The 21,098-nt window shown below is 47.0% G+C and overlaps 1 protein-coding gene across 1 annotated transcript in view; it reads right to left on the bottom strand.

Annotated features, from left to right (window-relative positions):
- TBCD (tubulin folding cofactor D) overlaps nt 1–21,098 on the bottom strand; it is a 1,666,801-nt gene that overhangs the window by 793,041 nt on the left and 852,662 nt on the right. The window lies entirely within an intron of this gene.

A 21,098-nucleotide genomic window follows, 5' to 3' on the forward strand; every position in this document is an offset into this window, starting at 1 on the left:
CCAGGTGGAGCCTAATCTGTGCGAAATATATTATTTGACAAAACTCTGGATTACAGCAAAGGTTTGGTCACATTTCATCGAGCTAGCCACCAACGCATTTCCACTCTTTCTTTGTTCTATTTTAGGGTTTTCATTTAAGTTTTTCCAAATTTGTTAAGGTATTTGGAAACAACTGTAAAACCTAACTCGGTTTGCACAGCTTTTGCCTCGTGCCATCAGCATTAAAATCATGACTAAAGCAATCTTCATCATGCATACATTTTTATTAAACAGTTAACAGCTTGAAATTAAACAGTGCTCTTCTCCTTTACAATGCCGCTGTCATTCGAATTTTTTTGCAAAATCTAGAGTTTCTGAGGCAAATTTCTGTACATATTTTATCGCATATAATTATCATACAGAAGTGTGTAAATCGCACTGTGGGCCATGTTGAGCTTCGCTGGTTTCTATAAAAGTTATATTAACTCACTACGGTCGCAAAAAAAGAGCTGTAATTCCACCCAGCTAAATTAGACAGGTGGAATTACAGGTCAGTTTTCACTGCAAGTGACTACCAGGGAAACCCTAGCAGCAAAGGGCAGTGACAACTGCTCGCCATAGGACAGTGCTCCCATGACGAGGGGAGCATTTTCTATTTTATTTTCAAAAAAGAAAGGAAAATGTTACTTACTCAGTGTCTGTTCGTGGCATGTAGTGCTGTAGATTCATATACTTAGTATAATCCTGCCATCTAGTGGTGAGCTTGGATGTGTGCAAATTGTTTTTCTTCAAAGAAAGTGTTTTGTGAGTAGTGGGTTTCCTTCTTTTGCGGTCACATCTACACAGTAATGTTTTGTACATATATGTGGTGTAGACCATGTAGCTGCATTGCATAGGGCAGCTCCAGGTATATTTCCTAGGACGGCCCCTGAAGCTCCTTTTTTCCTAAGTGGAGTGAGCTCTAGGAGGGATAGATACAGTTCTTTTACCTTTAGCATAGCACGTTTGGATGCAATTTAACAATCTAACGTGCAATGCCTGAGTTAGAGATGGTCCTTTCTTTGTATGGTTTTGAAAAAGCAACAAAGTATTGTTGTGTTTTCCTAAATGATTTAGTTCTGTTAATATAGTACAACAACTTGTTTTACGTGTAAGGCTTTTTTCGCAGCTGAGTCGGGTTGGGGGAAAAAGACAGGCAATTCAATAGATTGATTAAGGTAGAATTAAGAAGCCACCTTTGGGAGAAATGTAGGATTAGTATAAAGTACCACCTTATCTCTATGCAATTGGAAGAAAGGTTCTTCAAAAGTTAATACCTGAAGCTCACTGACCGGTCTGAGTGAAGTAATAGCGACAAGGAATGTTACCTTCCAGGATAAAAGCTGAAAGGGGGCAGGATGTGGAGGGGTTCAAATGGAGGGCCCATTAATCTTGTTAATATATTATTCAAGTTCCAAGTCGGAGCTGGTGGCACTCTAGGTGGAATGACTCCTTAATACCTTCTAAAAGTGCTTTGATGACTGGAATCCTGAATAGGAAAATGTGTTGTCTGTTTTGTTGATATGCTGCCACTGCCGCTAGGTGTAACCTTATAGATGTAAAAAATAAGTAGCAGACAATGGGCCTGATTCTAACTTTGGAGGACGGTGTTAAACCGTCCCAAAAGTGGCGGATATACCACCTACCGTATTACGAGTTCCATACGATATAATGGACTCGTAATACGGTAGGTGGTATATCCGCCACTTTTGGGACGGTTTAACACCATCCTCCAAAGTTAGAATCAGGCCCAATGTCTTGAGCCTTGGCTGCTAATGGATCATTGTTTGGAATAACAATAGTCAACACAGTTTTCCATTAAGTAGCATTACAGGCACGTGGGTAGTTGAGGGTTTTGTTTTAAATTGCTTGGTTGTGTTTGTAACATTGAGTATTGCCTAACGTTTACAGTAATGAAGTGTAATGAACATTTGTAATCCTATTTGTATGTGTCATGATACTGCAGAAATTAATAAAAAATACATATATACATATATATATATATATATATATATAAAAAAGTAGCATTATAGGCAAGAGTAGTAGGCCTGCGTGCCTCTTTAAGAATGTCCATACACTGCTGTGGGAGATTCAATTCAAGTAATCAAACTCTAGAACTTCAGGAACAACGTTGCAAGGTTGAGGGACCTGGGGTCTGATTTCCCCATGATTCTGCGTGAGAATGTCCTGCATGTTTAGCAGTACTTCATGGGGAACTACTGAGAGTTCTAGGAGCGTGATGAACCATGGTTGCTGCGCCCATGTTGGAGCAACTAGGGTTAGAGATGCCTCCTGAAGTTTGCGAACCACAAACAGAAGCAGTGGGAGAGGTGGAAAAGCATAACCAAATATCCCAGACCTACGCGTACATAGTGTGTTGGCCCTGGACTGTGGATGTGAGAACATGGAGGTGAAGTCTGGCCATTTGCCATTTTCTGCTATGGGGAAGAGGTCTATTTGAAGTTGACCACAATGCTGGAAGTATGGGAGGAGGACTTGATGGTGGAGTTTCCACTTGTGGACTTGCTGGCGTCTCCTGCTAAGGAGATCTGCAAAGTCGTTGTCCACTTCCGGGAAGTACTCCATTAACAGGTCAGTGGTGTACTGGAGGGCCCACCTTCAAATGGTCTGGGCTAAATGACAGCTGAGGGGACCTCGTGCCCCCCTATCTTTTGAAGATAATACATGGCAGTTATGTTGTCCGTTCTCATAAGGAGATGGAGGAAGGCTTTCAGAGCTAGGTGAACAGTTAGCAACTGCAGGTGATTGATGTGGAAAAGGTCTCTGGTTGGGTAGCCCTGGACAGTTAGATCTTGGTAATGTGCACCCCAACCCGTGAGGGAGGCATCTGTTGTTATGGTTCTCTGCGGAACTGGGTCTAGGTAAGGCCATCCTTTTAACATGTTTCTGGTGTTCCACCACCACAGAGTGGTAAACTTGACAGCCAACCAACACTAGATCTTCCCATTGACCCTCTGCTTAGCACTCCTACAACGGATGCATGTTGAGTCTGGCATGAGATACTATGGCTATATATGAAGCAATCATACAGAGGAGACGCATTACTGTCCTTACTGTGACCTGTTGACGTGACTAATGTGGAAGATTGAGTGTCTGGAAGGATTGTATCCTAGTAGTATTGGGTAAGCTATTCTCAGTTTTGACTTGAGAATTGCTCCTAGATAAGGTTGGTCCTGGAGGGGTTGGAGATGGGATTTTACTGTGTTGATTATAAAGCCTAGTTGGTGAAGAAATAAGTACTCACCTGTAACTGTAGTTCTCCAGTACTGGAAACTTTCATAGATTCACGTGCTTGAACCCTTCCCCGTCGTCGAGATGGGAGTCCCCGGTGTAATACAGAAGCTATACTCAAATGCATATAAACTTTACATGCGTTAGGCCTTTAACTTAGAAACATTTCATTCAAGCATGTGAATCTACGAAAGTTCCAATACTGGAGTAATTAGGTTTATAGTGACCCGAGTATGTTGGAAGCACTTTTGGGAAGTTGTGCATTTGACGAGCCATTCATTCATCTAGATATGTAGAAATCTGTATGCTTTGTCTGCACAGGTGAATAGCTACTACTGTGAGACATTTGGTGAAGACCCTGGGGACGGTAGTGACTCTGAAGGGGAGCACTTTGAATTGGAAATGCTGACCATTTATTACAAACCTAAGATATCGGCATTGCGCCGGGTGAATAGGAATGTGAAAATAGATGTCCCTGAGGTCGAGAGCTGCCATGAAGTCACCTTGATCTAATAAAGGGATGACATCTTGAAGAGAGACCATGTGAAAGTGTTCTGAAAGAATGTACTCAGTTAGGGGTCTGAGCCCCAAGATTGGTCTCAAGGACCAGTCTTTTTTGGGAATAAGAAAGTACAGTGAATAGTCTCCTGTGCCCTGCTGGTGGTGTGGAATGGATTCTATAGCTCCTTTCTTGAGCAGTGTCTCTACTTCTTCCCTGAGCAACTGCAGATGTTGTGGGGAAAGTTTAAGCTTGCAAGGTGATTTGTTTGGAGGTGGAGCTCCAGACAATAATCATGTTGGATAATATCTCTGGTCAGAGGGGATGTTTTGTCGGGTGGGAAAACCTCAGCAGGTGTTATGTTATCAGGGGAAGTGGTTGGCAAGACGGGGATTGGTGGTTGTGGTGAATGGTTTTGTGAATCTGGCCTTGCCTCTACCTTTACAGTCATTACCTCTCTATGAACCTCTGTAATATCACCTAGGCGAGGTGGTGTGTGCGTGGGGGCGATGGTAGGAGGTGGAAGTCTCGGGGGAGGTGGTCCTTGAGCCTCCAAGGTAAGAGGAGAGGCAAAACGAGCCAAGGTGGGATGATGTCTACAATGCTCCCACGTCCTTTTTGTCTCATTGCCTTTTTTGATCTACTCAGGAGAGTGTTGACTTGAGGACCAAAAAGATGTTTTCCATTGAATGGGAGGACTAAGAGGTTCTGTAGGTTTAAAGCCTGAGACCCAGAACCAGGCATTTCTTCTCAGGAGGACGCTGGAATTTATGCCTCTAGCTGCAGTCAGCAGATTCTAGGGCACATTGGATGGTAGTGTTAGAGATGAGCTTACCCTCGGGTACTATCTGGTAGGCTCTCTTTTTATGCTCCTTTGGGAGATGTTGTTGGATTTCCTCCATCTCGCCCCAGTGGTCCCTGTCGTAACGTGAGAGAAGCCCGATGGAATTGGCGATCTGCCAATGGTTGGTGGACTGGGCAGCCACCCTCTTTCCCACTGCATCAATTTTCTTAATTTCTTTATCTGGTGAGGGTACCTCACCAGATGTTTGGGAGTAGGCCCTCTTTTGTGGTATGACAATTACCAGGGAATCAGGTTTAAGTTGCCCTCTTATGTATATAGGGTCATTGGGTGGCGCATTATATTTTTTGTCGATTCGTGGGGTAATTACCCTCGACCTAGCAGGGTCGCTGAATATATATCTGTGGTCTGTCTCAACATATCTTTTAGCATCGCCAGGTATTGTACCGAGCGTTGGGTAGAGGATAGGGTCTCAATCGAAATATCTTCCTCTAGTGGCTCAGTGTGCAACTGCACTTTATAATAGGTGGTAGCTCTACCTATGAGGTGATGGTAGTTGGTGGTGTCATCTAGGGGAGAGGGTTTAGCAGGATACAGATCAGGGTCTATATCAGCATGTGGTTCTGCATCGCAAGTGTCCCAGTAATCATCTTGTGGTGGGAAAGCAAAAACGTCCGCTTCTTCTCCCCTTTGTGTAAAAGTGGAGGGACGCCTATAGTGAGTATGGTGCAGGAGCAGCAGGTGATGCAGGAGGTGTATGTGTGTGGTGCACAGTAGGTATTGATGGTGGGCTTAAGTTCAATGGGCTTGTAGCCTTGTCCTACTTCTTTCTATGTTTTGGTGGAGGTGGGGTATCCAAAGCCTCTTGAAAGGACAGCTGTCTCTTAAATAGCTGTGCAACAGTGTGTGGAGGTCTTGTGATGATGCGTCCTGTGTTTGGATGAATCATAATATGTTTTTGCCTAGAGTCTATTTCCTCCTCTAGACACTGAAGCACAGGTTCCACAGGCTGGGAAATGAGTGCTGGTTTGCCGAATGTAAATGTTTTCAGCTCTGCTGTGGAGGTTTTCAGTGCCAATGGTTTCACGTCCAAAGTGGGTGTTTTCGGCACCAACATCGAATGGCATTTCAAAGTAGAGGATTCTGGCTCCAATGCAGGAGGAGTGGGTGTGGGAACGTGCGGCCTGTGTTGTTTTTTGGCACCGAGCCAAAGCTGGGGATGTCTGAGACAGCCAGTCAGTGCCAACCATGAACTGAAGGCAGTGGTTGTCCAACAGTGGATTTTTGTGTGTCTGCCGTGGGCAATCAAACCTTTTGTGATGGTCTCCTGGGGTGGAGGGGACACAGTACTCATGGCTTCACCTAGTGGGAGATCTTGCAAGTCAATCTTGAAACTGCAGCCGATGCCTGTGTCTGTACCTCTTCTTGAAGATCCTCTGGTCTGAAGCAGTCCGGTGTTTCTACGACTCTGCGGCGGGACATTTTGAGGAGTCGAACTCAATGATGATGCAGCATCTTCTTGGATTGTAAAGGTCTGCAGGCCTTGTGGTGTTCAGGAGAGAGGCACAGGTTACACACCTGGTGGAGATTGGTTCACGGGTACTTATCTCGCATCAATGACAGAACCAAAGGGCGTGCATTCCATCATCGGGTGGACATCGTGCCGGGGGAATGCCCCAAAAGGGCAAAGGCCCGCCACAGGGTCATGGCCGACTTATGTCACTCACATGAAGTCAACATCATAGAACGGACAACACAGAGAAGAAGCTGCGATCAAAACAATACCAACTGTAACGCCTAAGAGAAATAAGAGTCAACGGTGTCGAAGTGTAGCAGAGCAGCACATGTCCGAACCTGACGGCGGAAGTAAGTAATTTGTCAATGGAGTTGATGACCATGCACATTACCAGAATGAGGAGGAGTCACACCACCTCAAGACTCAAAAGACTTTCTTCGAAGAAAAACAACGTGCATACATCTGAGCCTAACACTAGGTGGCACGATTATACTAAGCATTTGTATCTACAGCCACACATGCCCGAACATCCTGTTTCAGGATTTTCTTTTTGACAATAAAATAAGAAAATGCTTTAGAGCAGAGAGCTGTCATGCTGACACCTTGGCAGTCATTTATAAATCTGATGCGTGGTCCCACCAGCAGGGCAATGGAGTAATTTACTTCATCGCACTTAGCGGAACAACAGACCATTTACTAGGATTTAAATCAGCCCCTTTGTTTTGAATTCTTGTGCATGAATTTAGAGGTGGGTGTCAGACAAACGCCACATGAAGGTGTAGGTCATTTTGGGCTTAATGAACTAAGAGAAACTTGAGCTGAGCCAGACCCAGGTATCTGGCTCAAACTTGGCTCAAGCCTTCGGTGGCTTGCAAACCTCTATCACATAATGACAAATAAGGGGACAAAGGTACACAAAGGACATGATTTTACCATGCTTAAGCAATTTGATAAAGCAGGAGTACCAATACCATAGTACTCCTCATTTCAAGGTCCATAAATTTATCAATTCACAACATTTTAGAGAATGGACTATCACGCTGGGTGTCCTCCTCCATATGAGTAAAACGAAATGATTGTTGGGTTACAGTCCGTTTTCTCATCAAATATTTATTACCAGTCTTTTGTTTGAGTTTAACCTAACACTGTAAAAAAGGAGCAGAGAAATATGTTCAAAAAGTGATTGCCCAAGAGGACACAATTTGTTAGATGTCGAGATTAATTTAAATAATGTCTTCTGGTTCCATAGTTTCCATCTTGCTCGTTACTTAAAAACTGGGTTGTGAGTGGTCCTGAAGCTTAGACTCAGAAATGATTCTCACCAAAGAAATGTTGTGGAATCTTCCCAGACATTTAATTCAGAGTTCACAACCAGAATGTTTTGTCAAAGTGGTACAGCCAGGATTAAACGTCAAGTCTCCTAGTGCAATTGCTAAAACGTTTCCACTGTACGATGCCTAGTGGTGGAGGCTGAGTGGTTGTGTCTGCCCACAGCAGCAAACTGCACACTTAGTTGGGAGTCCTTGATAAGGATTTTTATAGCACTTACTGCCTTACAGGAAGCTGTTTTTAAGCATCCCTTATGTTTACAGATAAGAGACTAAAGGCATAAGGAGCTTGTGACACCTAAGATTCTTCTTACGTTCCTATTCAGAAATCATGTTACTTCCTTCTTACACTTGATCAATCAAAGTTCGTGAGAAAAAGCAGAGAAGGCTTACTCCAGCATGCAGTAGAAGGACAGCAAGTCAGATACAGCATTGCATAGTACTGGAAAATCTATGCGCCTACTCCTGATCTGGCTCTGTGTATGCTTTGGATGTGTTCAAATAGGAGTTATGTGGAGCACAGATGTCTGGGTGGTTGGTGGAAGGAGATGCAACTGTTTAGGTAGGGGGAGTCTGAATTGTGTAGTGCCTTGAATGTGTGCGTGTGGGGTTTGAACTGAGTACATTTGTATATCAGAAGCCAATGTAGTTCCCTGTGGTGTGATGTAAGTTCTGTGTAGGAGGATGAGGATGAGTCTGGCTGGCTGGTTGGATGGTTTTCAGTATTCTAACGAGTCCCTTAATGATCCCGCCGTAAAGGGTGTTCCCAAAGTCCAATTTTCTGGTGACTACGGAGTAAGTGATAGTTTTTCTAGTGCTGCTTGGGAGCCATTTGAAGACATTCCTCAGCATTTTCAGAGTGTTGAAGCAGGAAGCAATGATGGGATGGACTTGTGTGGTCATGCTCTGTTTGCTGTTGATGATTATTCTGAGGTTCCTGATGTGGGTTAGGGGTATGGGTCTGAATTCAACTGGCCACAAGCTGGAGTCCCATGGTAAGGTATTTATGCTGAAGATCATTACTTCTGTCTTGTTAGTGTTGAGTTGAGACAATTGACTTCATCCAGTTAGTGACTTCTGCTATGTAGGTGGTGAACTTGCTTCTTGTGTTGAGGGTATTCTAAGAGTGAGAGTACGAGTTGCATGTCATTTGTGTGGAAGAGGATATTGATGTTGTGTGCATAGATGATGCTGGCAAGGTGTATGTGTTGAAGAGGGAAGGGCTGAGAGATGAAACTGAGGTACTACGCAGATTAGTTTGCAGGCTTCCGAACAGTAAAGTACCAGGCTGACAATTTGTGTTCTATATGTTAACAAGGAGCAGATTCAGCGAAGAGCCGTTCCTTGGATGCTAATTTCGTGCAGATGTCTGATGAGGACGGAGTGTGAGACTGTGTTAAATTCCACACAGAGCTCCAGAAGAATTAAGACTGCAGTGTCTCCTCTCTCAAGGATCATGTGCATGTTGTCTGTGGAGTCAAAAAGTGCTGTTTCTGTACTGTGGTTGGGACAGAATTTAAACTGCGTGGCATGGAGGAGTTGGTGGTTACTGAGGTGGTCACTGAGGCGTCTGTTGATTAGTTTCTTTAAGACCTTTGGTAAGGTAGGAAGGAGATTGGAAATCGTGGCTGGGTCAGCAGATCGTTTCTTGAGCAGGGGCATGATGGTGGCATGTTTCCAGGTGTCTGGGAATGTGGCTGAGTCAATAAAGACATTGAATATGAATGTTTACGCTTCGCTAATTGGTAGGAGTTCTTTGGTGAAAGTGTGGTGGGGGCAGGGGGCAGATGTTGCTCTTAAGTGGATGGCCGTCATGTAAGCAGCAATTTCGTCCAGGGTGACTGCAAGTCCTGAAGTCATGGGTCGTTCAGCTGCTGTGATGGGAAGTTGAGTTGCAATGGGGACAGGGTCCGGTTAACCGGTTCTGTGCCTTGGACGAGATGATCTCGTCCAAGGCTACAGTTCCCCTGTGCCTTGGACGAGATCATCTCGTCCATGGCACAGGGGAACTTGGGGGCGCGCTAGCGTGCCCCCGTGCACCCCCCCCTCCCCCCCAAGGCGGGGATGGAAGGGGAAGACCTTCCCCTTCCACCCCCGACCCCCTCCACCCCCCCTGTGACGTCAGCACGCGAGCGCGCTCTGATTTGTCACAGGGGCCTCCCCAATCGCGCTGGAAGCTCTGCTTCCAGCGCAATTGAAAGAGAAATGCAAATCACTCACTGGGGGAGGCCCGGAGGGGCTTCAAAGGGAAGGAAAATTATTTCCTTCCCTTTGAAGTCTCTCCGTGGGTTTCAAAAGCCGGATTGCTTGCAATCCGGCTTTTGAAACCCCACTAGACACCAGGGATTTTTTTTTTTTATTCTGAAATTGTCATTGGGCAAGGGTCGCTCCCATGGGGGGCATTTTTTCGGGAAGGCCTTTTCTGCCCCCCCTGGGGGCAGATCGGGCTATTATTAGGCCGATCTGCCCCCAGGGGGGGCAGAAACCTCTAGGCACCAGGGACCATATTTTATAAAAAAAAATTTTTATGTTTCATTTTATTTTTTTAGGTGGGGAGCGACCCCTTAGGCAAGGGTCGCTCCCCTTGGGGGGAAATTATATTTAGGCCATTTCTGCCCCCCTTGGGGGCAGATTGGCCTATTCTGATGAGGCCAATCTGCCCCCAAGGGGGGCAGAAACCACTAGACACCAGGGAGTTTTTTCTTTGCGTGAATTTCACGCAAGGGGAGCGACCCCTTGGGCAAGGGTCGCTCCCTTGGGGGGCAAATTTATTTTAGGCCATTTCTGCTCCCCTTGGGGGCAAATCGGCCTATTATTAGGCCGATCTGCCCCAGGGGGGGCAGAAACCTCTAGGCGCAAGGGCAATTTTTTTTTGTTTTTGTTTGTTTTTTTAGAGATGGGGAGTGACCCATCAGGCAAGGGTCGCTCCCCTGGGGGGCAAATTGTATTTAGGCCATTTCTGCCCCCCTTGGGGGCAGATTGGCCGATTTTAGGTCAATCTGCCCCCAAGGGGGCAGAAACCGCTAGGCACCGGGGATTTGTTTTTTGGCGCCAATGTCACGCAGGGGGAGCGACCCCGTAGGCAAGGGTCGCTCCCGGGGGGGGGGGTGGGGGTTGGGGGGGAGAAATTTATTTTAGGCCATTTCTGCCCCCGGGGGGGGGGCAGAAAACTCTAGGAGCCAGGGCAAATTTTTTTTTTGTGTTTTTTTTTTTGTATGTTTTTTTTTTTAGAGATGGGGAGCGACCCATCAGGCAAGGGTCGCTCCCCAGGGGGGCAAATTGTATTTAGACCATTTTAGACCATTTCTGCCCCCCTGGGGGCAGATTGGCAGAGTTTAGGTCAATCTAGGCAGAAACCACTAGGCACTTGGGATTTGTTTTTTGGCGCCAATGTCACGCAGGGGGAGCGACCCCGTAGGCAAGGGTGGCTCGGGGTGGCGGGGGGGGGGGGGGAGGGGTTGGGGGGGCAAATTTATTTTAGGGCATTTCTGCCCCCCCCCTGGGGCCGGCTGAGCTACAGGCCAAACTCCACAGGTAGGCACCTTGCAAAAAACACCTCTGTTTTCTGTGAAAAAATATGTTGTGTCCACGTTGTGTTTTGGGCCATTTCCTTTCGTGGGCGCTAGGCCTACCCACAGAAGTGAGGTACCATTTTTATCGAGAGACTTAGGGGAACGCTGGGTGGAAGGAAATTTGTGGCTCCTCTCAGATTCCAGAACTTTCTGTCACCGAAATGAGAGGAAAAAGTGTTTTTTGGGCCACATATTGATGTTTGCAAAGGATTCTGGGTAACATAACCTGGTCAGAGCCCCGCAAGTCACGCCATCTTGGATTCCTCTGGGTTTCTAGTTTTCAAAAATGCGCTGGTTTGCTAGGTTTCCCCAGGTGCCGGCTGAGCTACAGGCCAAAATCCACAGGTAGGCACTGCTTTTTATAAAAAAACGTGATGTGTCCACGTTGTGTTTTGGGCCCTTTCCTTTCGCGGGCGCTAGTCCTACCCACACAAGTGAGGTATCATTTTTATCGGGAGACTTGGGGGAACGCTGGGTGGAAGGAAATTTGTGGCTCCTCTCAGTTTCCAGAACTTTCTGCCACAGAAATGTGAGGAACATGTGTTTTTTTTGCCAAATTTTGAGGTTTGCAAAGGATTCTGGGTAACAGAACCTGGTCCGAGCCCCGCAAGTCACCCCATCTTGGATTCCCCTAGGTCTCTAGTTTTCAGAAATGCACAGGTTCGGTAGGTTTCCCTAGGTGCCGGCTGAGCTAGAGGCCAAAATCTACAGGTAGGCACTTCGCAAAAAACACCTCTGTTTTCTTCCAAAAATTTGGATGTGTCCACGTTGCGCTTTGGGGCGTTTCCTGTGGCGGGCGCTAGGCCTACCCACACAAGTGAGGTATCATTTTTATCGGGAGACTTGGGGAACGCTGGGTGGAAGGAAATTTGTGGCTCCTCTCAGATTCCAGAACTTTCTGCCACAGAAATGTGAGGAACGTGTTTTTTTAGCCAAATTTTGAGGTTTGCAAAGGATTCTGGGTAACAGAACCTGGTCCGACCCCGCAAGTCACCCCTCCTTGGATTCCCCTAGGTCTCTAGTTTTCAGAAATGCACAGGTTTGGTAGGTTTCCCTAGGTGCCGGCTGAGCTAGAGGCCAAAATCTACAGGTAGGCACTTGGCAAAAAACACCTCTGTTTTCTTCCAAAAATTTGGATGTATCCACGTTGCGCTTTGGGGCGTTTCCTGTCGCGGGCGCTAGGCCTACCCACACAAGTGAGGTATCATTTTTATCGGGAGACTTGGGGGAATGCTGTGTGGAAGGAAATTTGTGGCTCCTCTCAGATTCCAGAACTTTCTGCCACAGAAATGTGAGTAACATGTGTTTTTTTAGCCAAATTTTGAGGTTTGCAAAGGATTCTGGGTAACAGAACCTGGTCCGAGCCCCGCAAGTCACACCATCTTGGATTGCCCTAGGTCTCTAGTTTTCAGAAATGCACAGGTTTGGTAGGTTTCCCTAGGTGCCGGCTGAGCTAGAGCCCAAAATCTACAGGTAGGCACTTCACAAAAAACACCTCTGTTTTCTTCCAAAAATTTGGATGTGTCCACGTTGCGCTTTGGGGCGTTTCCTGTCGCGGGCGCTAGGCCTACCCACACAAGTGAGGTATCATTTTTATCGGGAGACTTGGGGGAACGCTGGGTGGAAGGAAATTTGTGGCTCCACTCAGATTCCAGAACTTTCTGCCACAGAAATGTAACGTGTTTTTTTAGCCAAATTTTGAGGTTTGCAAAGGATTCTGGGTAACAGAACCTGGTCCGAGCCCCGCAAGTCACCCCATCTTGGATTCCCCTAGGTCTCTAGTTTTCAGAAATGCACAGGTTTGGTAAGTTTCCCTAGGTGCCGGCTGAGCTAGAGGCCAAAATCTACAGGTAGGCACTTCGCAAAAAACACCTCTGTTTTCTTCCAAAAATTTGGATGTATCCACGTTGCGCTTTGGGGCGTTTCCTGTCGCGGGCACTAGGCCTACCCACACAAGTGAGGTATCATTTTTATCGGGAGACTTGGGGGAACGCTGTGTGGAAGGAAATTTGTGGCTCCTCTCAGATTCCAGAACTTTCTGCCACAGAAATGTGAGTAACATGTGTTTTTTTAGCCAAATTTTGAGGTATGCAAAGGATTCTGGGTAACAGAACCTGGTCCGAGCCCCGCAAGTCACACCATCTTGGATTGCCCTAGGTCTCTAGTTTTCAGAAATGCACAGGTTTGGTAGGTTTCCCTAGGTGCCGGCTGAGCTAGAGGCCAAAATCTACAGGTAGGCACTTCGCAAAAAACACCTCTGTTTTCTTCCAAAAATTTGGATGTGTTCACGTTGCGCTTTGGGGCGTTTCCTGTCGCGGGCGCTAGGCCTACCCACACAAGTGAGGTATCATTTTTATCGGGAGACTTGGAGGAACGCTGGGTGGAAGGAAATTTGTGGCTCCTCTCAGATTCCAGAACTTTCTGCCACAGAAATGTGAGTAACGTGTTTTTTTAGCCAAATTTTGAGGTTTGCAAAGGATTCTGGGTAACAGAACCTGGTCCGAGCCCCGCAAGTCACCCCATCTTGGATTCCCCTATGTCTCTAGTTTTCAGAAATGCACAGGTTTGGTAGGTTTCCCTAGGTGCCGGCTGAGCTAGAGGCCAAAATCTACAGGTAGGCACTTTGCAAAAAACACCTATGTTTTCTTCCAAAAATTTGGATGTATCCACGTTGCGCTTTGGGGCGTTTCCTGTCGCGGGCGCTAGGCCTACCCACACAAGTGAGGTATCATTTGTATCGGGAGACTTGGAGGAACGCTGGGTGGAATGAAATTTGTGGCTCCTCTCAGATTCCAGTACTTTCTGCCACAGAAATGTGAGTAACGTGTTTTTTTAGCCAAATTTTGAAGTTTGCAAAGGATTCTGGGTAACAGAACCTGGTCCTAGCCCCGCAAGTCACCCCATCTTGGATTCCCCTATGTCTCTAGTTTTCAGAAATGCACAGGTTTGGTAGGTTTCCCTAGGTGCCGGCTGAGCTAGAGGCCAAAATCTACAGGTAGGCACTTCGCAAAAAACACCTCTGTTTTCTTCCAAAAATTTGGATGTATCCATGTTGCGCTTTGGGGCGTTTCCTGTCGCGGGCGCTAGGCCTACCCACACAAGTGAGGTATCATTTTTATCGGGAGACTTGGGGGAACGCTGTGTGGAAGGAAATTTGTGGCTCCTCTCAGATTCCAATACTTTCTGCCACAGAAATGTGAGTAACGTGTTTTTTTAGCCAAATGTTGAAGTTTGCAAAGGATTCTGGGTAACAGAACCTGGTCCGAGCCCCGCAAGTCACCCCATCTTGGATTACCCTAGGTCTCTAGTTTTCAGAAATGCACAGGTTTGGTAGGTTTCCCTAGGTGCCGGCTGAGCTAGAGGCCAAAATCTACAGGTAGGCACTTCGCAAAAAACACCTCTGTTTTCTTCCAAAAATTTGGATGTGTCCACGTTGCGCTTTGGGGCGTTTCCTGTCGCGGGCGCTAGGCCTACCCACACAAGTGAGGTATCATTTTTATCGGGAGACTTAGGGAAACGCTGGGTGGAAGGAAATTTGTGGCTCCTCTCAGATTCCAGAACTTTCTGCCACAGAAATGTGAGTAACGTGTTTTTTTAGCCAAATTTTGAGGTTTGCAAAGGATTCTGGGTAACAGAACCTGGTCCGAGCCCCGCAAGTCACCCCATCTTGGATTCCTCTAGGTCTCTAGTGTTCAGAAATGCACAGGTTTGGTAGGTTTCCCTAGGTGCCGGCTGAGCTAGAGGCCAAAATCTACAGGTAGGCACTTCGCAAAAAACACCTCTGTTTTCTTCCAAAAATTTCGATGTATCCACGTTGCGCTTTGGGGCATTTCCTGTCGCGGGCGCTAGGCCTACCCACACAAGTGAGGTATAATTTTTATCGGGAGACTTGGGGAAAACGCTGGGTGGAAGGAAATTTGTGGCTCCTCTCAGATTCCAGAACTTTCTGCCACAGAAATGTGAGTAACGTGTTTTTTTAGCCAAATTTTTAGGTTTGCAAAGGATTCTGGGTAACAGAACCTGGTCCGAGCCCCGCAAGTCACCCCATCTTGGATTCCCCTAGGTCTCTAGCTTTCAGAAATGCACAGGTTTGGTAGGTTTCCCTAGGTGCCGGCTGAGCTAGAGGCCAAAATCTACAGGTAGGCACTTCGCAAAAAACACCTCTGTTTTCGTCCAAAAATTTGGATGTGTCCACGTTGCGCTTTGGGGCGTTTCCTGTCGCGGGCGCTAGGCCTACCCACACAAGTGAGGTATCATTTTTATCAGGAGACTTGGGGAAACGCTGGGTGGAAGGAAATTTGTGGCTCCTCTCAGATTCCAGAACTTTCTGCCACAGAAATGTGAGTAACGTGTTTTTTTAGCCAAATTTTGAGGTTTGCAAAGGATTCTGGGTAACAGAACCTGGTCCGAGCCCCGCAAGTCACCCCATCTTGGATTCCCCTAGGTCTCTAGTTTTCAGAAATGCACAGGTTTGGTAGGTTTCCCTAGGTGCCGGCTGAGCTAGAGGCCAAAATCTACAGGTAGGCACTTCGCAAAAAACACCTCTGTTTCCTTCCAAAAATTTGGATGTGTCCACGTTGCGCTTTGGGGCGTTTCCTGTCGCGGGCGCTAGGCCTACCCACACAAGTGAGGTATCATTTTTATCGGGAGACTTGGGGGAACGCTTGGTGGAAGGAAATTTGTGGCTCCTCTCAGATTCCAGAACTTTCTGCCACAGAAATGTAACGTGTTTTTTTAGCCAAATTTTGAGGTTTGCAAAGGATTCTGGGTAACAGAACCTGGTCCGAGCCCCGCAAGTCACCCCATCTTGGATTCCCCTAGGTCTCTAGTTTTCAGAAATGCACAGGTTTGGTAAGTTTCCCTAGGTGCCGGCTGAGCTAGAGGCCAAAATCTACAGGTAGGCACTTCGCAAAAAACACCTCTGTTTTCTTCAAAAAATTTGGATGTGTCCACGTTGCGCTTTGGGGCGTTTCCTGTCGCGGGCGCTAGGCCTACCCACACAAGTGAGGTACCATTTTTATCGGGAGACTTGGGGGAACGCTGGGTGGAAGGAAATTTGTGGCTCCTCTCAGATTCCAGAACTTTCTGCCACAGAAATGTGAGGAACATGTGTTTTTTTAGCCAAGTTTTGAGGTTTGCAAAGGATTCTGGGTAACAGAACCTGGTCCGAGCCCCGCAAGTCACCCTATCTTGGATTGCCCTAGGTCTCTAGTTTTCAGAAATGCACAGGTTTGGTAGGTTTCCCTAGGTGCCGGCTGAGCTAGAGGCCAAAATCTACAGGTAGGCACTTCGCAAAAAACACCTCTGTTTTCTTCCAAAAATTTGGATGTGTCCACGTTGCGCTTTGGGGCGTTTCCTGTCGCGGGCGCTAGGCCTACCCACACAAGTGAGGTATCATTTTTATCGGGAGACTTGGGGAACGCTGGGTGGAAGGAAATTTGTGGCTCCTCTCAGATTCCAGAACTTTCTGCCACAGAAATGTGAGGAACGTGTTTTTTTAGCCAAATTTTGAGGTTTGCAAAGGATTCTGGGTAACAGAACCTGGTCCGAGCCCCGCAAGTCACCCCTCCTTAGATTCCCCTAGGTCTCTAGTTTTCAGAAATGCACAGGTTTGGTAGGTTTCCCTAGGTGCCGGCTGAGCTAGAGGCCAAAATCTACAGGTAGGCACTTCGCAAAAAACACCTCTGTTTTCTTTCAAAAATTTGGATGTGTCCACGTTGCGCTTTTGGGCGTTTCCTGTCGCGGGCGCTAGGCCTACCCACACAAGTGAGGTATCATTTTTATCGGGAGACTTGGGGGAACGTTGGGTGTAAGGAAATTTGTGGCTCCTCTCAGATTCCAGAACTTTCTGCCAAAGAAATGTGAGGAACATGTGTTTTTTTAGCCAAATTTTGAGGTTTGCAAAGGATTCTGGGTAACAGAACCTGGTCCGAGCCCCGCAAGTCACCCCATCTTGGATTCCCCTAGGTCTCTAGTTTTCAGAAATGCACAGGTTTGGTAAGTTTCCCTAGGTGCCGGCTGAGCTAGAGGCCAAAATCTACAGGTAGGCACTTCGCAAAAAACACCTCTGTTTTCTTCCAAAAATTTGGATGTGTCCACGTTGCGCTTTGGGGCGTTTCCTGTCGCGGGCGCTAGGCCTACCCACACAAGTGAGGTATCATTTTTATCGGGAGACTTAGGGAAACGCTGGGTGGAAGGAAATTTGTGGCTCCTCTCAGATTCCAGAACTTTCTGCCACAGAAATGTGAGTAACGTGTTTTTTTAGCCAAATTTTGAGGTTTGCAAAGGATTCTGGGTAACAGAACCTGGTCCGAGCCCCGCAAGTCACCCCATCTTGGATTCCTCTAGGTCTCTAGTGTTCAGAAATGCACAGGTTTGGTAGGTTTCCCTAGGTGCCGGCTGAGCTAGAGGCCAAAATCTACAGGTAGGCACTTCGCAAAAAACACCTCTGTTTTCTTCCAAAAATTTCGATGTATCCACGTTGCGCTTTGGGGCGTTTCCTGTCGCGGGCGCTAGGCCTACCCACACAAGTGAGGTATAATTTTTATCGGGAGACTTGGGGAAAACGCTGGGTGGAAGGAAATTTGTGGCTCCTCTCAGATTCCAGAACTTTCTGCCACAGAAATGTGAGTAACGTGTTTTTTTAGCCAAATTTTTAGGTTTGCAAAGGATTCTGGGTAACAGAACCTGGTCCGAGCCCCGCAAGTCACCCCATCTTGGATTCCCCTAGGTCTCTAGCTTTCAGAAATGCACAGGTTTGGTAGGTTTCCCTAGGTGCCGGCTGAGCTAGAGGCCAAAATCTACAGGTAGGCACTTCGAAAAAAACACCTGTGTTTTCTTCCAAAAATGTGGATGTGTCCACGTTGCGCTTTGGGGTGTTTCCTGTCACGGGCGCTAGGCCTACCCACACAAGTGAGGTATCATTTTTATCGGGAGACCTGGGGGAACGCTGGGTGGAAGGAAATTTGTGGCTCCTCTCAGATTCCAGAACTTTCTGCCACAGAAATGTGAGTAACGTGTTTTTTTAGCCAAATTTTTAGGTTTGCAAAGGATTCTGGGTAACAGAACCTGGTCCGAGCCCCGCAAGTCACCCCATCTTGGATTCCCCTAGGTCTCTAGCTTTCAGAAATGCACAGGTTTGGTAGGTTTCCCTAGGTGCCGGCTGAGCTAGAGGCCAAAATCTACAGGTAGGCACTTCGCAAAAAACACCTCTGTTTTCGTCCAAAAATTTGGATGTGTCCACGTTGCGCTTTGGGGCGTTTCCTGTCGCGGGCGCTAGGCCTACCCACACAAGTGAGGTATCATTTTTATCAGGAGACTTGGGGAAACGCTGGGTGGAAGGAAATTTGTGGCTCCTCTCAGATTCCAGAACTTTCTGCCACAGAAATGTGAGTAACGTGTTTTTTTAGCCAAATTTTGAGGTTTGCAAAGGATTCTGGGTAACAGAACCTGGTCCGAGCCCCGCAAGTCACCCTATCTTGGATTCCCCTAGGTCTCTAGTTTTCAGAAATGCACAGGTTTGGTAGGTTTCCCTAGGTGCCGGCTGAGCTAGAGGCCAAAATCTACAGGTAGGCACTTCGCAAAAAACACCTCTGTTTTCGTCCAAAAATTTGGATGTGTCCACGTTGCGCTTTGGGGCGTTTCCTGTCGCGGGCGCTAGGCCTACCCACACAAGTGAGGTATCATTTTTATCAGGAGACTTGGGGAAACGCTGGGTGGAAGGAAATTTGTGGCTCCTCTCAGATTCCAGAACTTTCTGCCACAGAAATGTAACGTGTTTTTTTAGCCAAATTTTGAGGTTTGCAAAGGATTCTGGGTAACAGAACCTGGTCCGAGCCCCGCAAGTCACCCCATCTTGGATTCCCCTAGGTCTCTAGTTTTCAGAAATGCACAGGTTTGGTAAGTTTCCCTAGGTGCCGGCTGAGCTAGAGGCCAAAATCTACAGGTAGGCACTTCGCAAAAAACACCTCTGTTTTCTTCAAAAAATTTGGATGTGTCCACGTTGCGCTTTGGGGCGTTTCCTGTCGCGGGCGCTAGGCCTACCCACACAAGTGAGGTACCATTTTTATCGGGAGACTTGGGGGAACGCTGGGTGGAAGGAAATTTGTGGCTCCTCTCAGATTCCAGAACTTTCTGCCACAGAAATGTGAGGAACATGTGTTTTTTTAGCCAAGTTTTGAGGTTTGCAAAGGATTCTGGGTAACAGAACCTGGTCCGAGCCCCGCAAGTCACCCCATCTTGGATTCCCCTAGGTCTCTAGTTTTCAGAAATGCACAGGTTTGGTAGGTTTCCCTAGGTGCCGGCTGAGCTAGAGGCCAAAATCTACAGGTAGGCACTTCGCAAAAAACACCTCTGTTTTCTTCCAAAAATTTGGATGTGTCCACGTTGCGCTTTGGGGCGTTTCCTGTCGCGGGCGCTAGGCCTACCCACACAAGTGAGGTATCATTTTTATCGGGAGACTTGGGGAACGCTGGGTGGAAGGAAATTTGTGGCTCCTCTCAGATTCCAGAACTTTCTGCCACAGAAATGTGAGGAACGTGTTTTTTTAGCCAAATTTTGAGGTTTGCAAAGGATTCTGGGTAACAGAACCTGGTCCGAGCCCCGCAAGTCACCCCTCCTTAGATTCCCCTAGGTCTCTAGTTTTCAGAAATGCACAGGTTTGGTAGGTTTCCCTAGGTGCCGGCTGAGCTAGAGGCCAAAATCTACAGGTAGGCACTTCGCAAAAAACACCTCTGTTTTCTTTCAAAAATTTGGATGTGTCCACGTTGCGCTTTTGGGCGTTTCCTGTCGCGGGCGCTAGGCCTACCCACACAAGTGAGGTATCATTTTTATCGGGAGACTTGGGGGAACGCTGGGTGTAAGGAAATTTGTGGCTCCTCTCAGATTCCAGAACTTTCTGCCAAAGAAATGTGAGGAACATGTGTTTTTTTAGCCAAATTTTGAGGTTTGCAAAGGATTCTGGGTAACAGAACCTGGTCCGAGCCCCGCAAGTCACCACTCCTTGGATTCCCCTAGGTCTCTAGTTTTCAGAAATGCATAGGTTTGGTAGGTTTCCCTAGGTGCCGGCTGAGCTAGAGGCCAAAATCTACAGGTAGGCACTTCGCAAAAAACACCTCTGTTTTCTTTCAAAAATTTGGATGTGTCCACGTTGCGCTTTGGGGCGTTTCCTGTCGCGGGCGCTAGGCCTACCCACACAAGTGAGGTATCATTTTTATCGGGAGACTTGGGGGAACACTGGGTGGAAGGAAATTTGTGGCTCCTCTCAGATTCCAGAACTTTCTGCCACAGAAATGTAACGTGTTTTTTTAGCCAAATTTTGAGGTTTGCAAAGGATTCTGGGTAACAGAACCTGGTCCGAGCCCCGCAAGTCACCCCATCTTGGATTCCCCTAGGTCTCTAGTTTTCAGAAATGCACAGGTTTGGTAAGTTTCCCTAGGTGCCGGCTGAGCTAGAGGCCAAAATCTACAGGTAGGCACTTCGCAAAAAACACCTCTGTTTTCTTCAAAAAATTTTGATGTGTCCACGTTGCGCTTTGGGGCGTTTCCTGTCGCGGGCGCTAGGCCTACCCACACAAGTGAGGTATCATTTTTATCGGGAGACTTGGGGGAACGCTGGGTGGAAGGAAATTTGTGGCTCCTCTCAGATTCCAGAACTTTCTGCCACAGAAATGTGAGGAACATGTGTTTTTTTAGCCAAATTTTTAGGTTTGCAAAGGATTCTGGGTAACAGAACCTGGTCCGAGCCCCGGAAGTCACCCCATCTTGGATTCCCCTAGGTCTCTAGTTTTCAGAAATGCACAGGTTTGGTAGGTTTTCCTAGGTTCCGGCTGAGCTAGAGGCCAAAATCTACAGGTAGGCACTTCGCAAAAAACACCTCTGTTTTCTGTCAAAAATTTGGATGTGTCCACGTTGCGCTTTGGGGCGTTTCCTGTCGCGGGTTCTAAGCCTACCCACACAAGTGAGGTATCATGTTTATCGAGAGACTTGGGGGAACATAGATTAGCAAAACAAGTGTTATTGCCCCTTGTCTTTCTCTACATTTGTTCCTTCCAAATATAGGAGAGTGTGTAAAAAAGACATCTATTTTAGAAATGCCCTGTAATTCACATGCT

The sequence above is a fragment of the Pleurodeles waltl genome, chromosome 7 (assembly GCF_031143425.1).
Source record: "Pleurodeles waltl isolate 20211129_DDA chromosome 7, aPleWal1.hap1.20221129, whole genome shotgun sequence".
Classification (NCBI taxonomy): Eukaryota; Metazoa; Chordata; class Amphibia; order Caudata; family Salamandridae; genus Pleurodeles; species Pleurodeles waltl.